This window comes from Poromitra crassiceps, assembly GCF_964638095.1.
Source record: "Poromitra crassiceps genome assembly, chromosome: 5".
NCBI lineage: Eukaryota > Metazoa > Chordata > Actinopteri > Beryciformes > Melamphaidae > Poromitra > Poromitra crassiceps.
This window is the reverse complement of record NC_139642.1, coordinates 62,299,030-62,315,697: the sequence shown is the minus strand read 5'-3', so window position 1 is coordinate 62,315,697 and position 16,668 is coordinate 62,299,030. Positions and strand designations below refer to the sequence as shown.

General features: G+C 46.1%; 1 pseudogene across 1 annotated transcript; it reads left to right on the top strand.

The window, feature by feature from the left end:
- The first annotated feature begins 2,653 nt into the window (after positions 1 to 2,653).
- On the top strand, positions 2,654 to 3,301 carry LOC310776681 (eukaryotic translation initiation factor 4E-1A pseudogene; annotated as a pseudogene). Its single transcript has one exon. The product of its transcript is annotated as a eukaryotic translation initiation factor 4E-1A pseudogene (transcript).
- The last annotated feature ends 13,367 nt before the right edge of the window (positions 3,302 to 16,668 follow it).

Below are 16,668 nucleotides of genomic sequence, written 5' to 3'. Positions count from 1 at the left end.
TAACAAAAATTAAATGATAAAAATCAATGTGATGAAAATGCATGTGATTTGATTAAAATGGCGATGATTTGATAAATCAGCCATTTTCATCATTCATCACATTTAACTCATTGAATGCCATGGACGTCCTTCGACGTCCAATTAAATAGTGACGTAGAATGCCACGGACGTCCTTCGACGTCCAATGCGTTTTTTGACGGTGGGACGTCGATCAAAGCCTTCCGCAGCTCCTGTACAACTATAGTAGCTATTGGAGGTGTATAACCTATTTTACGGACTCATTAGGTGGCGACAGTGCTTGCTCGGTGCAGTCCAGATTAGAGACAGGTCCGAGAAACAGCCTAAAAGCCGTGGATCAAAGACAAACCGATACATGCTCCCAGAGCCATTTGCTCTGTCGCGGGAGATTGGCTCCGAACAGGAGTCAATCCGCGCTCACAACTGAGCCCCTCTGTCCCTGTCTGTCTGTCTGTCTGTCTGTATAGTTTCCCCACCCGATTAGCAGACAGGAAAGCAGCCCCTGACGCCAAACCATTCAGCAATCCGGGTTGGCTCTTCCCTGCTGTGGCGCTGAGAGCCGACAGCAGCACACAAACGCAGCAGTCCGAAAATATAATGGTTGCGTGAGGCTGTGTGCAGTGTGGGGAGGAGTTTACGGGGGGAGGGGGGGAGGGGGGTGGTGCCGGGTGGTGCACGCAGGGCATCACACAACAACTACGTCACTACATCAGAAAATATTATCTTCAGACTCAGTGAATGTGCTTGAAATGCTGCATTTCACAAAAGGCGGATTATCTCAGCTAATAATTTGAAAAGCCTGAAAACGCTGAAAACAACCTATCTTCTCCGGCTCATAACTAAAGAACGGAAAATGGTATCAATAAACTTTTTTTTGCTGATGATACAATAGAGCCAGCTCGTTCTTGTGCGTGTTCGGTGTTTACATAGTAATATCACACAATATTCTGTGGGCCTCGAGAAATCACTGAAAACGCTCTGAAAACTCTGGCACTGGGAGCATCCGTTCTCCAAAAGTGGCTGGCACTGAATGAGTTAACTAGGGATGGGCGATGGGCAAACTTTTGGATTCGATACCGATATTTATCAGTTACCAATACCGAGATCTACCGATGCTGAATCCCACCGAGAATCAGGCAAAGACTGTGAAAACAGTGGTCGCCACCACAGGGTTACTCCTGTGGAAGTAAAAACACCCTAAACAGTAATAGTCCTGACCTGTGAGAGGCAGCAGTGTGCCGCAAAGCATACAGTCTGCCGGAAAGCCATCAGGAGAACCAGAAGAAGAATATTCCCCAGAGTGACATGGCTCTGAGTGAGAAGAAGAAGAATATTCCCCAACTGTGAGAGGCAGCAATGTGCCGCAAGGCATACTCTGCCGGAAAGCCATTCGAAGAAGAAGCTAGTTGTTATGAAAGAAAGAAAGTGGCCGGTCAGTGTCTGGAGATATTGTCCAGAGAGGGGAAAAGGAGGATCAGGTTTTACAGAATGTAGGGAAACAGTGGATGGATAATTCCAGAAGGAGGCGGTAATGCACCATAAATGATGCGAACTGCCATAAAACACCACAGAAGAACAAGAAGAAGCTAGTTGTTATTTCACACTGTCGGTTTTGGTCTCAGTGTCTACATTATGTCTGCTGCCAACTGTCTCCTATCTGATGAGCAGTTTCAATGTCCCATCTGTCTGGATGTGTTCACACCATGTGGACACAACTTCTGCAAAAACTATCACTCAGCACTGGGATGTTAATGCCCCATGCCATTGTCCCATGTGTAAAAAGATTTTTGACAGAAGACCTAAGCTGCAGGTCAATATCTGAGATGGCTTCTCAGTTCAGAAAGTCAGTGAGTGGTAAGTAGGCCTAAGACAGAGGCTGAAGTTCAACAGATGAGCCAGGAGAGACAACTGAAGATTCAGCAGATCAAACAGTAGAGCTCAGCCAGGAAGATGCAGACAGAGAGATAGCAGACAGTGTGCAGGTCTTCACTGCTCTGATCCAGGCTGTGCAGAGCTCATTGAGACAATTGAAAAGAAGCAGAAAAGAACAGAGAAACAGACATAGAGGCTTCATCAAAGAGCTGGAACAGGAAATCTCTGAGTTGATGAACAGAAGCACTTAGGTGACGCATCTTTCACACAGTGAAGACCACCTCCACCTCCTCCAAAGCTTCCCATCCCTGTACACTCCTCCACACACCAAGGACTGGACAGAGGTCAGGGTCCATCGCTCATATAGGACTGTGAGGAGAGCGGTGGAGAAGTTGGAGGAGACTTCCCATTCTGTCCTTCAAACTGACTTCCCACACTCGAGCCATTATGTCACCAGTAATGTCACTCGAGCAATTGTGATGTCAGTCATCTGTGATGATGTGAAGTCAGTCTATGGCATCACTTATGCATAGACATTGCGACATTATCAGTGATGTCATACCCACTGATGATGTCATAGACATTGTGACATAATCAGTTTTTACGCATATGTGACATCATCTGTTGGCATCAATTCACTGGTCATTGTGATATCATCAGTAATTTATGACATCATCAGTGATGTCATAAATCCTGCTCAAGTTATAAATTGGACGACTGATTTTTTTAACATGCCAAAACCTGTGAATCAGATTTCCTGAAGATGGCGGCCACTCTAGTGGTGTTAACTTGGAATTTGAATGCTGACAAGGAAAAATGCAAAGCAACCAGTGAAAAGATTGTGAGCCCCGAAGCATACATCAAACATCCATTACAAAACAAGTGGGCTCTTTGGTTTTGCAAGAACGACAAGAGTAAAACATGGCAGGCCAACCTCCGTCTCATCTCCAACTTTGACACAGTGGAGGACTTTTGGGCTTTATATAACCACATGCAACTATCGACTAACTTGATGTTTGGCTCAGACTACTTGCTGTTTAAGGATGGGATCGAGCCCATGTGGGAGGATGAGCGGAACCGGCGAGGCGGGCGCTGGTTGATCACTGTGGCCAAGCACCAGCGCCGGGCGTATCTGGACCAATTCTGGTTGGAGACGCTCCTGTGTCTTGTGGGCGAAGGTTTTGATGACCATAGTGACGACGTGTGTGGGGCCGTCATTAACGTCCGAGCCAAAGGAGACAAAATAGCAATATGGACCACAGACGATGACAACAAAGAGGCCATCACACACATAGGGCGTGTGTATAAAGACAGACTAGGTGTTCCAGCAAAAGTCATCATCGGATACCAGTCACATGCAGACACGGCCGCAAAGAGCGGCTCAACCACTAAGAACAAGTTTGTTGCCTGAAGAGCATTTACCCAGACTCATCGAACACGAGGAATTGTAATTGACAAACTAACAAACTAAAATGGGATTTGAAGCAGAGATCTTTTTTTTTAAGAAAAGAAAAAAGATATTGGACTCGGCGGCTTTGGGTTGGTCGATGCTTTGTTTTTGCTACAGGTTCAGGCTTTATTGAGCAAGAGTCGTCCAATTTATAACCTCAAGAGGTTCAGTGATCACAATAGAGAGCCGCAGGGATGACGTATTTTTGTAGTCTGAACACGGAAGTCCCGGACTTCATGGTTCTTCACTGTTTCTGTCTATGGGATTTTGGAATGGGTTTTTGGCACGATGCTTCAAATAAGGTCTGTGGGCAATGCAAGCTTAATCAAACACGAACCAGTGTTCAGCGGGATAACCTTCACACATGAGGACCACTTTCATGAGTTTTGAAGCGTAAATGCGAGCCCTAGAAGTAAAAAGCTCGTGTTAAGCTAATCCAGAACTACACACAGTGTCGCATAGGCTTCCCCGTCATGTCACCACTCAACCTGGAGTGTTGTTGATGTGTGCGCTGCTGTGCACTGATTACCCTGGGCTGAACGGGGCTGAACCAGGTGAGGGAAAGAGAATTTCTGTGTTCGTCCTTTGAAGTGATGACGTTATTGACGTATAATATCCCCGTCGACTCAACAGTGTAGTCTCATTTAGCCGTTTGCTAGCTAGCCGCCCTTTTAACGGCACGTAAAAGCTTAAAAACTCATAAAAGTGGTCCTCATGTGTGAAGCTTATCCTGCTGAACACTGGTTCGCGTTTGAATAAGCTTGCATTAACCACAGACCTTATTTGAAGCATTGGGCCAAAAACCCATTCCAAAATCCCATAGGCAGAAACAGTGAAGAACCATGAAGTCCGGGACTCCCGCTTTCAGACTATAAAAATACGTCATCCCTGCGGCTCTCTATTGTGATCACTGTAGGCTTTCTTGGACATAATATTACTTGGCTCAATGAGTGACAAATTGTGTTTTCGGATATAGGGGCTATCAGCTATTTTACAGTTGTGACTTAAAATGAGTGTGAGAGGAATTCAATCAATAGACAATAACATTGGTGTGTTTAAAATTAGATATTCCACTAAATATGGCTAAAACAGATTCAAACATGCAAAAAAGGCAAATTTTTCTTCAGTGGCCCCCCCTGAAAGCTTCGCCCCCTCTGGGCTGATAGGGTTGCTCCGCCCCTGCCTCTAGGGGTGAGCGCTCACAGCTACTGCGCTACCAGCTAGTTGACACACTGAAACACTTAGATGGCCGCTTTTTTTTTTACATACACTGATTTAACCCAGATTAAGTGTAGAGTTGTAAGAATAAGTTACCATCAGACTGGTTGAAACAACAGTATGTATCTTACAGATTGTATTGAAACAATAGACAAATAGAGTAGAACCCATTCCCATTGATACAACTAATAGCCAGCTGTGCATCAATGCTCTCCATAAATGTGAAATGCTATCAATACTGACCAAAGGTGTTTAGAATTTGAACAAAATACAGAACAAAATAATAAAAATGATAAGTGCACAAGCGAGTAGTAGCCTACTTATGGGTTGGGGTTAAGTTAGAGTGAGTTAGATGTGCTCAGTCCTTCTGAGTTATCAGGGTGACTGTGATGTTGGATGGCCCCCGTGAAAAGGGTCTATCGCCCCACCGCCAGCAGAGAATCAGAGCCCCTCTGATCTTGCCAGGGCCGGGGGAGAGCCTGAGGGCTCTGGCATCAAGGAGACACTGACAGTCAGGCGCGGACTGCATAATCGGGCACGTCGGGCAAATGCCCGGTGGCCTGGCCTGGCCTGGCCTGGCCTGCAAAAAAAAAAAAAAAAAAATTTGGTGCCCCGTCAGGCCACTCACTGAACAGCAGGCCAGGCGCCGCCTACTGGTTTACTAGTGGTTTTATTACTTTATTCAGGGTTAAAGTGGGTGCATCTCATTGTAAAATTGGATTCGGCCCAAATTGGGCTTCAAAAGGCCCAAATTGGGCTTCAAACGGCCCAAATCTGGCTTCAAACGGCCCAAATTGGGCTTCAAACAGCCGTATCGGCCTGGCCTGCGTGGTATCTAATGCCCGGCCTGAATTATAATCCCAGTCCGCCCCTGCTGACAGTGGCTCAGAAGTGCTCCGGGGAGCCTGAGAGTGTAGGACACCTCGGATGACCAGAGGATGACCAGGACCTGACAGTCCTGGGAGGGTCCTCGACGGCGCCAGGTGGCGTGCTGGAGCCCATACTGAGAGCAGTAGTAGTGAAGATCCATGAAGTTCTTGTTAGATGAAGCCCTTCGGGTGGCTGTGAGCAAGTCATCAGGTAGAGCTGAATAGGATCCTGCAGGTGCCACTGCCTCAGCCCCACGTTACTTCAGCATCAGGGTTACGGTTAGGTACGTGACATTTATTTTCACAGGACAGCGAAGGCAGGACCTGCCCTACTCTGATTGGGTTGGGTTTAGGCATGGCGAGTGATGATTGGTTGGGTTTAGGCATGGGGAGTGATGATTGGTTGGGTTTAGGCATGGGGAGTGATGATGCAAATAAATACAATTAATAAATAAAGCCTCTTGGGTCTCTTGCAGTCGAGTGTGACTCTACGGATCAGTGGCCTGCTGTCCAGGTGTGCTGAGCTCAGCATGGACGTCCTGGATGCAGAGACGGACGCTGTGAGGCGCTGTGACCCAGAGAGCTGGGAGCTGCATGCACTGACGGAGCAGCAGCACAGACTGGAGGTCAGTGACCCAGAGACCTGCGGGAGCTGCAGGCTGGAGGTCAGACAGACGCCGTCCTGGAGCTGGACTCTATCCTGCCAACAGGCTTTGAAAAAGAGGGAGGTTTTCTGGGGTATCTGCAGATACACGCCTTGCCGGAAAATGCTCACGCTACCCTATCGGAAAAAATACTTTTTCATTCAGATATCTTGAGCTGACAGGTCAAGGGGCCGCTTTGAAAAAGTGTTTTCCTGTTTGGGGCGGAAGGGAACTGGTGGGAATAGCGCGATCCTCCCACGTGCTACGTCCTGCCGGGGAAGCTCCCCTGCCCACAGGTGAAAAGAAGCGGCTGGCAACTGCACATGAATCGGAGGAAGCACGTGTGTCTACGGCTCTCCCCAGATCGGCAGAGGGGGTAGCGATCGGGGCAGCAGGGGGAATTGGCCAAGTACAATTGGGGAGAAAATGGGGGGGGGAGTTTTCGAATGCCAAAATTTAGCCAAACTTAAGTTTGGAGTGTTATATTTACCCCCCTATCCAAACTATTCCTTTAATGTTTTCTGTTCCAACTCTCCTTTCTGAAAACATGACATCATGTGGTGAAACCATGCCGACATCTGTCATGGTCGCCATGATAACAAAACACATCGTTATCTATCAGAAAGAACACTGAGTCACCTTCCTCACATGTTGAAACCTGTTTCTATAGGATTTTTGTCTTTCTTTTTATTTCTTTTTATACGTCCAGTGGATATAAAACATTTGAGCCCAACTGACCTTTTACACATTTCTATGAGCTACAAAATGTGTTCAAAATACAACAGTAAATATTCCAAAATCTTGGACCTCTCAAGGTAAAATGGAGAGAGAGAGAGAGAAAGATAGAGAGAGAGAGAGAGATGGAATTGGTCAGCATATCTTTGTAGATCTTAATAGATCTTGCTTTGTTCGGTGGACACTGCAGCTCTCCTGTTGTCTCCTGTCTACTAGATGGAGCGGCAGCTGGTCAGAGAGGAGGTGGAGAGGTTGACTTCTGACCCCCGGGCTGAGGAGGCGCTGCAGGCCTGGGAGGAGCTGGGCTGGAGTTTGGCCGACAACCGTAACGCTCTGCTGCAGCTCCAGCAGCTCCAGGCCTTCCTCACTTCCTACCTGGCCATGATGTGAGTGCTCTTCATCCGCATTTACCCTAATAATGTAACTGTAGTTTGTAGTAACATACAAGTGCAACAAGATGGCAGTATGACACAAGATGAGACAACAATTACCATAATTATCGGTAATGCATTCCACTAACAAAAAATGGCAACCCCCCCCCTTCCCCACACGCCTAACCCTGTAGCATTACGGGGGTGTCAATTATGCTAAATGACAATTCTTGTTCATTTATAACAATGTTTTCGGAGGTCATTTACGACGGTGAATCTGAGGTGGCACACTTGTACGAGTCCACCCCGTGAAAAATATGTTCGTAACTTCTTCACATGAGACTACAGTACATGTGTCTGCTATCTGTCAACAGTTCTTGGGCTGAAGAAACCCAAACTCACATTTTCTCTGAGGTGTTGATGCAAAAGTCGACACGAGGGCAGTCAGCCGAGCTCTCCGACCTGGACCACAGAATCCAGCAGAAGTTTGAAGATTTTGATGATCTGGTTGAATCGGGCCAAAGGCTCGTCAAACACAGACATCACCTGGCAGACAGAGTAAGTTCATTCAGAGATTTCAGTTCAGTTTCTTTCCTTCCTTCCTTCTTGTTTTTATTCAAGTTTTTTAGGGTTATTTATTTGTTTCTTTGTGACAGAAAACAGCTACCCACTTATTACTAGTAGAAGTAAGCGACTTTGAGTTCTAGAAAAGTGCTATATAAATATGATGTATTGCTATTATTATTATTATTATTATTATTATTATTATTATTATGATCATCATCAATATTATTAGTTCTTGCAGCAGCAGTAGCAGGTCTTTATTATTGCTTTATTACCCCCGCACCGCAAACACCGGTCACACTGCAGTAACCATGAGTTAATTTTAACCCAGGACACATTACTGTGAAGACATGCATCTGTATGCCAGATATCGAGCTGTTGACTGTGGGTTTGAGGCGACAATATCAGCCCCGAGAGTTTTCTCAGGGCAACATTGTTGCTGTTGTTTACATACACCAGATCGGCAATACGTCATTTTGTAGGCGGCTGCTGGCGGCACATGTCCCCGCCCCCTTTTAGGGGGGAAACACAAGCCTCTCCCTGTTGACCTCAATGTAAATTAGCACTACCAAAGAAGTTATAGAAAAATAACAGAATCAATCTCATCTATTAATGACCCCAAAACACCATGACATGACAATATATTACAACTCAGCCGGCCACACAATGCACAAGATACATGGGAAATATGACTTTGCCCCATCTAAAATCATGTGACTCATGACCCGTCTCTGACCTAGTTCCTGTGTTCAAGTTCAAGTTCAAGTATATTTATTGTCATTGTTAAATTGCTCCAACAACGAGATATAGACAAGCATCTCCCTGAGACGTACAGTGCAACACCAAGGTAAAGTGCATCGGCCCAAATAATAAATACATACAATAAATAAATACATTATTCTATAAAGGCATCAGAGTTAGTGACTGTTCAGTAGTGCATGTAAACAGTGAGTCCAGAATGTTGTACAGAGTTCGTGAGCAATGAGTGTGAAACAGTCAGAGTTGGTCAGAGTTCATTGTTCGGGGGGGGGGGGGGAAAGCTGTTAAGCATCCTGGAAGTTTTAGAGCAGATGGATCTGTATCTCCTACCTGAGGGCAGGAGGACAAACAGATGATGAGCCGGGTGAGATGAGTCCTTGATGATGCTGTGGGCACGGCACAGGCAGCGGGAGGAGTAGAGGGAGTGGATGTCTGGGAGCGAAGTCCCAATGATTTTGACTGCCGTTTTGATGACACGCTGCAGAGCGTGCTGGTCTGCTTTGGTGCAGCTGGAGAACCACACTGACAGACAGTATGTCAGCACGCTCTCGACGGCACATCGTCCGCCTGTTGCTAATTTAGTCTTCCAGTTCCTACATTAAATGCTGTTGTAGTGAAGACCAGCGTCGTTGTAGGCTACTTGGCTCAGGGCTGTAATGTAAATATGTGACATGAGTTACATGATTTTAGATGGGTCAAAGTCATATTTCCGGTGTATCTTGCTCATTCTATGGCCAGACGAGTTGTAATCGTCATGTCATGGTGTTTTGGGGTCATTAATAAACGAGATTGATTCTGTTATTTTTCTATAATTTTTTGGGGTAGTGCTATTTTACAATGAAGTGAACGGAGAGAGACTTGTGTTTTCCCCCTAAAAGGGGGCGGGGCCTAATTGCTGATCTGATGTATCCCACAGTCGGCAGTGGTGGCGCACGCTAGTGACATCATCCACTCTACAGCCGCAAGATTACAGACACAGCTACACCCCAGTGCCCCCTGTCCCTCCCCAAGGCCATTCATAAAGTGCCATCTTATCTTATAGGTTGAGGCCACGTCTCGTCATAGACGCTGGTTTAGCTGGCTCAGCCTGGCTGGGGGCGTGGTCAGGGTGGGGTAAAAACCCCCGTTCTATCCATTCAGCAAAGTTAGAATTTAGTTGATAGCCCAGCCCAGGCAGACACGATCGGGGATTTAACCACCGCAGTAAACGCACATCTTGTGTCTTGTGTTCTGCTCTAGAATCCCCAAACCTGTAGTTTAGAGCCGCAGCACCGTCTTTTGGTGAGTCAGCCCATGAGACATATGGGTGGTTTTACCCCACTCGCGCGCCAGCCGTTTAACATTTTGAGGGCGTTCCCAGACATGCAGACTGTCTCTATTGCTGATCCAAGATGGCTCCTGAAATGAAACATCATCTGTTTTGTCTTTCACTGTCTTCATCCACAGATAAAGGAAAGGACTGAGGAGCTGCAAAGCATGCTGGGATGGATTTTGGTCCACTGGAAGGCACAGAAAGAGCAGCTGGGCCGAGAGTCAGATTCAACCCAGGAGACTCTCCATCAACACACCCAGGTTCTTATGATCTGAGCTTCATGTTCATGTTCTGCTTGCACCTCTGTTACTTCCTGCCTTTTAGACACAAAATGGCTACTGTGTTTAACAGCGGTTTGTAAACCAATTAAAACATGCATTAGCGCCACCCACACTCACTGCTCAAATGACCCAGCCCTTCAGATTACTTATTTTATTGTTAATGTAGGCATTACAGGTGGTATTTATGTAAAATATAGAGTGGCAGCTTGGAATAGATATGAAATTATAGTTTCTACACTTCACTGTGGGTTTGTGATGCACCTGTGTTGAACCAATGGGCGATCAGCTCGATGCGTTTCTCATCATCCTCTGAGCTGTGCAGTCGGGCGCAGTTGGTGGGGAGCAACTGCGGCGCCTCGCTCCAAATCTGCGCCCGCCTCGCTCTCACCAGAGTCCCGTGGCTCACGCAGTCGGGCAGGCGGAGCAAGTCGGACAACTTTCTAACCATCATGCAACGGGGCAACAAGGTGCTGGTCAAATCTGCGCAGAACTTGATCATCTCAAACGAGCCTTATGACATTAAAGTGCATCCGGCAGTGGGCGGAGCCGTGGTGAGGGAGTTCCAGGGTTTAGTGGGAGCCCTGGTGAGGGAGTTCCAGGGTTTAGTGAGAGCCCTGGTGAGGGAGTTCCAGGGTTTAGTGGGAGCCCTGGTGAGGGAGTTCCAGGGTTTAGTGGGAGCCCTGGTGAGGGAGTTCCAGGGTTTAGTGGGAGCCGTGGTGAGGGAGTTCCAGGGTTTAGTGAGAGCCCTGGTGAGGGAGTTCCAGGGTTTAGTGGGAGCCCTGGTGAGGGAGTTCCAGGGTTTAGTGGGAGCCCTGGTGAGGGAGTTCCAGGGTTTAGTGAGAGCCCTGGTGAGGGAGTTCCAGGGTTTAGTGGGAGCCCTGGTGAGGGAGTTCCAGGGTTTAGTGGGAGCCCTGGTGAGGGAGTTCCAGGGTTTAGTGGGAGCCCTGGTGAGGGAGTTCCAGGGTTTAGTGGGAGCCCTGGTGAGGGAGTTCCAGGGTTTTGAGGAAGGAGGAAGGAGCCCTAAAAGCCGGAAGTTAGCATTGCCTGCTTCCCTTGTCTCAAGTCAATGGGTTTGAATGGGGATTTTGATTAGATGCCTGAAATAAGGTCTGTGGTTAACTAAAGTTTTTGAAACTTTTAAAGAAACTTCGTGCATGTGCAGTTGTGCGCCGTGGGACCGCCGCCGGCCACCCTATTACAGTAGTGAAATGCCCATATACACTACACACTGTGCTGTACATACACCTCTACACATGCGTGTAGGTGTGTGTGTGTGTGTGTGTGTGTGTGTGTGTGTGTGTGTGTGTGTGTGTGTGTGTGTGTGTGTGCGTGTGCGTGTGTGTATGTGTGTGTGTGTTTGCGTGCGTGTGTGCCATTGAGGATAATTTAGCTTGTGTCCTTGCTGGCCAGAATGTTGTTGGATTCTTATTGTATTATTACAGTTTTTCATTTGTTTATATAGTTTTCTTCCTCTCTTTTTTCTGGTTTAGTGTTTTTGTTGTTGTTTACATTGCAAAAAAGAGAGACAAATTCCTTTCCTAAAATTTCTCATCTCTTTTTATTCTTCACATAAATGAAGAAGGTGTAAACTACATTTCACATTTCTTATCGTTTTTGTCTTATAAGCACACAGCACCCAGTTTTAGTTCAATTAAACTTTGACTGTAAGTTATTGCTAAGAATGTTTTTTGTCCTTTGCAGCTTCCGTCTCCATCATCAGAGTCACATGAGTGTTTAGAGCGACAGGAGCGTTCAGGATTCCAGGCAGAAAGCGTCTGGTGCTCGTCTGAAGAGACGGCCATGCCTCCCGGTGTGTTTGTGGAGGATTCCCGTGTTGCACTTTCCCCAGTAGGTGGCAGCATTAACCTCATCCTGACCTTTGACCCTCAGACAGAGGACAAGCAAAGCTGTGGCCCGGCTCCCCATGAGCTGTCCCCAGAGCCGGTACATCGGGTCAGTATCCATCTAACAACCAATGGGCCTTTTTCACAGCGGTCATTTTGTGTTGAAAGGACAGTGTAAACACAGGCGCAAGGCAAGCAAAACATTAATGAGAGTTTCCAACTTCCATGATTGGAAGTTGCAGAGGCAGAAATGATTACATTGGTTGAGTTCAACTTTGCCAAAGGACCACAGGTTTTTGGAGTACAAGTGAGCTTAGTGGTCAAATTGAATGGCAGTACTGGGCAGCTCTCAGTATGAATGTATAGACCTGTATGAAGACTTCACTGGAGTTTAAATCATCTCTCCTCCTGACACCTGCTCTTTACTCCCCCCTGTAGGTCAGCACATATTTACAAGTCACTGATGGAAACAGTCCTGTCTGTAAAGACTTGGCCACAAATCTCGGCTTCCCCACCGCTGCTAAAGCCAGCGCTGCCATTGTGCCTCCATCTCCCTCCATCGCTTCAGTCTCCACCCTGAAAATGAAGCCAGCAGGCCGGAGGAGGAAGCGACCCGCCCACAGACACACAGTGAGCAGTCTGACTCGTCTGTCTGTCGGGCGGACTGGAAGGGAAGTGACATGCTGCAGAGCCAACACCTGGCCTCAGGAAGGAGAAACCAGCAGGCGGATCTCACCTGGGAGTCCAGGCAACATAGAGCTACAGCTGTACGTTAAACATATCTCGGTTGTCAATGTTTCACCAGAAGACACTGCAGGCGGCCCCGATGCTCCGATCATTCCAGATTACAACAAGTCCAGAGAGACCAGCACAGATCAGTCCAGAGAGACCAGCACAGATCAGTTCAGAGAGACCAGCACAGATCAGTCCAGAGAGACCAGCACAGATCAGTCCAGAGAGACCAGGACAGATCAGTTCAGAGAGACCAGCACAGATCAGTCCAGAGAGACCAGCACAGATCAGTCCAGAGAGACCAGCACAGATCAGTCCAGAGAGACCAGCACAGATCAGTCCAGAGAGACCAGCACAGATCAGTCCAGAGAGACCAGCACAGATCAGTTCAGAGAGACCAGCACAGATCAGTCCAGAGAGACCAGCACAGATCAGTCCAGAGAGACCAGCATAGATCAGTCCAGAGAGACCAGCACAGATCAGTCCAGAGAGACCAGCACAGGTCAGTTCAGAGAGACCAGCACAGGTCAGTCCAGAGAGACCAGCACAGGTCAGTTCAGAGAGACCAGCACAGGTCAGTCCAGAGAGACCAGCACAGATCAGTCCAGAGAGACCAGCACGGATCAGGAGAAGTCCAGAGAGATGAGCATGCATCGGGAGAAGAGCCGCTACAGCATCCCTCTAGGATCTATGCTGAGGTTCGACCTGCCCACAAACTGGGAAGACATCTCCAGCTTCAGCTCCAGAGGCTTCACTGTGACAGGCAAGTCTTCAGAGAAGACCACGAACTCTGGTGGTCCAAGCCCTAATCCTTCAGAGAAAACTCTCTCATCTAATCTGTACAGTGCTGTAGGCCAGACCAAACAGGCTGACCTCTCAACCAAAGCTACCAGAAACACCTTCACTTTGACCTCAGAGTCTGAAGGCCAGGCAGAACTTCAGGCTGTTTTCTCAGAGTCGACCTCCGCTCTGATTCCAGAGGAGCAAGCCAGACTTACTGGACGAGAAGGTATTTCAGACGTGCAGGAGAAGAGCTCTGCGCCCTGCTGTCTGACTGCAGCTCAAAACACCGAACCGTTCCACCATCATGAATGTTTAAGTGTTCACACCAAGATTTGTGACCTCAAAGGCCACATTTATTTCTCGGCTAACCAGCAGCCGTTCACCAGCCGCTCTAGCTCAAACCGGCTTTCCACCGCAACGGCAAACTCCTTAAATCCCCCTATGAGCCGATCCGGTCGAGTGAGCCGATCCGGTCGAGTGGTCGTCTGCTCAGAGGACAACTGCAGCATCTGCTCTCACGGTTTCAGGCCTGAGACTATGGCAGGAGAGGAAACTCGCACAGCGTCAGAGAAGAAGTCAGATGCTCTTGGTCCTGATCGCTGGCAGTTTGAGGAGGTGGAAGACGAACTGGAGGATATCTGGAGCGCCGCAGACAGGGAGAGAGCACCATGACCTGCAGGGAGAGAGCACCGTGACCTGCAGGGAGAGAGCACCATGACCTGCAGCCAAATATTCACTCATGCTTTCTTTCATTTTCTTTAGCAGCTTATTCCTGTCTGGGCAGAAAGGAGGGAGATTATAACAGATATATCTACGGACAGTTGAGAATTTTGCATCATACTGTCAACTGCTCAGGGGTGGAGTGGGCACTAACCGCAAACCCAAGAGAGCTAAGCTCCCTCAGCGGAGCTTAATGTGCCTTTATACTGAGGAATGAGTTTACCCCCCCCCCCCCCCCCCATCCGGTGCAAACACACAGTAATGCAATCTCTGCTGCTAACAGAGAAAAGTTGAATTGAACTCTGCAGTCGTCCAAAAATCACCTGAAGGTTCAGTTCAAACCGTTTCTAAAGCTGTTTATATTTTCACTGTGCTGTTATGCCTGTCGCCGTCTGTCAGATGCATGCTGGGAAACTTAGTCCACCTGTAACAAAACTACAGTAGATGTTTAATTCTGTGTGACACACTGTTTGGGGATTTGTTTCTTCACATGTTCTGCTCTAACTGTGAGCTTCAGGTTACTCTGCCATCGAAAGGATATTATATCATATAGCACTCATAGTTCAAATCACACACGTGTGTTTATTTATATAACCCTTTGTCACCTATATTAGTCTAATAAAACCACTTTAGTCAAAGGTATCTATCCCAACATTTTCAGTTACTGTCTGAGCATTTAAGGACTAAACATGAAATAAATATCACTTTACAGTAGAGAGTACTAACTCACCAGTTCAACACATTTGAGTAAAAATCTATTTAGTCCATGTTTACAGATGAAGCGAAAAGCCCTGAGTGATTCCTGAGTGTCTTTGAGCAAGGCATGTGTTCTGTCTGAACACATTCCCCCTGGATTAATTTTGTTTTTCCTGATTTCTTGTATTGTTTTGTAAATTCATTATTGTTGTTTTAACTATTTCTCTACTTCTCTAGTTTTGAGATTTCTGCTCTGTCTCCTAATAAACCTTAACCTTAATATACCCTAAATAAATACAGTAAATGTCCTCAGCAGCCAGTCAAAACAGCAGACGCTGGAGCTTGGCTACCACCTGGTGGATAAATAGAGAAATGAAACAAGCCGACTCACTGCATGAAGGAGGGGTATCTTCATTATAATACAATTAGAATTAAAACTATCCGGCTGTGGGGTTTGATAACTTATCTTGTTTCCAGTGACAATTGCCTTTTTGTCAATAATGTTTGTAGTGATGGATTGTAATAAATGGATATTAATATAATAATTTGTCAAAATGAAGAAATAAATCCCTTTACGTGGGTTGAAATTTTAATTAGCCTATGTTACACATGCAGACTGATATTATTGTAACAATAATGTAATAGGTTATTACACATCAACTGGTGATTAATATATTATGAGGTTTGTAACTTTTGCCATATGAAGATAGTTTACCTTATCTAGCAATTCATCACATTAGCTACTAGGTTTTATTACGTTTGACCCATTTAGACATTTTATTACAATTGAAAATGCATTGCTTTATGTCACATTTCTTATCAGTTTATTACATTAACAGTTGCTGCTAGAGTTTCATTTTTCTTCTCCAGTTTGATTCTCGTCAGGGCTGAAAAGCCTTTCAAACAATAAGACAATTTTATATCGCCTCTATGGTTTCACAGTAACGTAGAGTTTTTTTCCCCAGCTGTTTATATAGTTCTTGATAGTGAGATATATGATGTGTGGATAGAAAATAGGCAACGCTCCCGCCAGCTGCCGCTAGATGGCAGAAAACTCAAACATTTCAATTGATCTTTTCCTCCAGATCGATCCTGATCACTTCAGGCTTCCTGATGAAAAGTCTGCAGACTGCGCATGCTCAAATGTCGAACTGACCTTAATTGGTTTCAAAAGATCATTAATTCATTAATTCATTATTTCATTAATTAAAAAACTCCAACTACCAAAGAAGAAGCCATGCTTTGCAGAAGGAAATCAAACAAAAATCAAACACCACACTCTCACTGTAGGAATACTAGAGAAACCATATGATGTCAAATAAACTTTGATAATTATAAAGTCCCCATAGGAATACTCTGTAGTCAACTTATGGATATTAATATAGGTTTATTGCTTGTTTATTGACTTTATGGTTTCGAGCTGAAGGGGCGGAGCTGTCTATCACCGCTGCCTTCATGGGCTGCGGGAAATATCATGACTTCGCTCACACTGAAAAATAATGACAAAGTTGTCAGATGATGTTTGTTCGACAACTGATGCATTTGATATCATACACTATGACTGCTTGCTATGTACTAGGCTAGGCTAAACATGTAGGCCTATTAGCCTACTGTGTGTGTTTCCACTGTAGCTGCCATAAAAGTTAATAAAGTGTTTAAAACATCAAGTGTGTGATGCACATTTTCTCAAGTGCACGTTCTACCAGACATTTTGTTATAAAACATTTAAATATACAAGAGCTGGCACTGCAGGTGAAGGGATTTGAAGCAACACTGGATATTCAAATAGGCTATTTATGT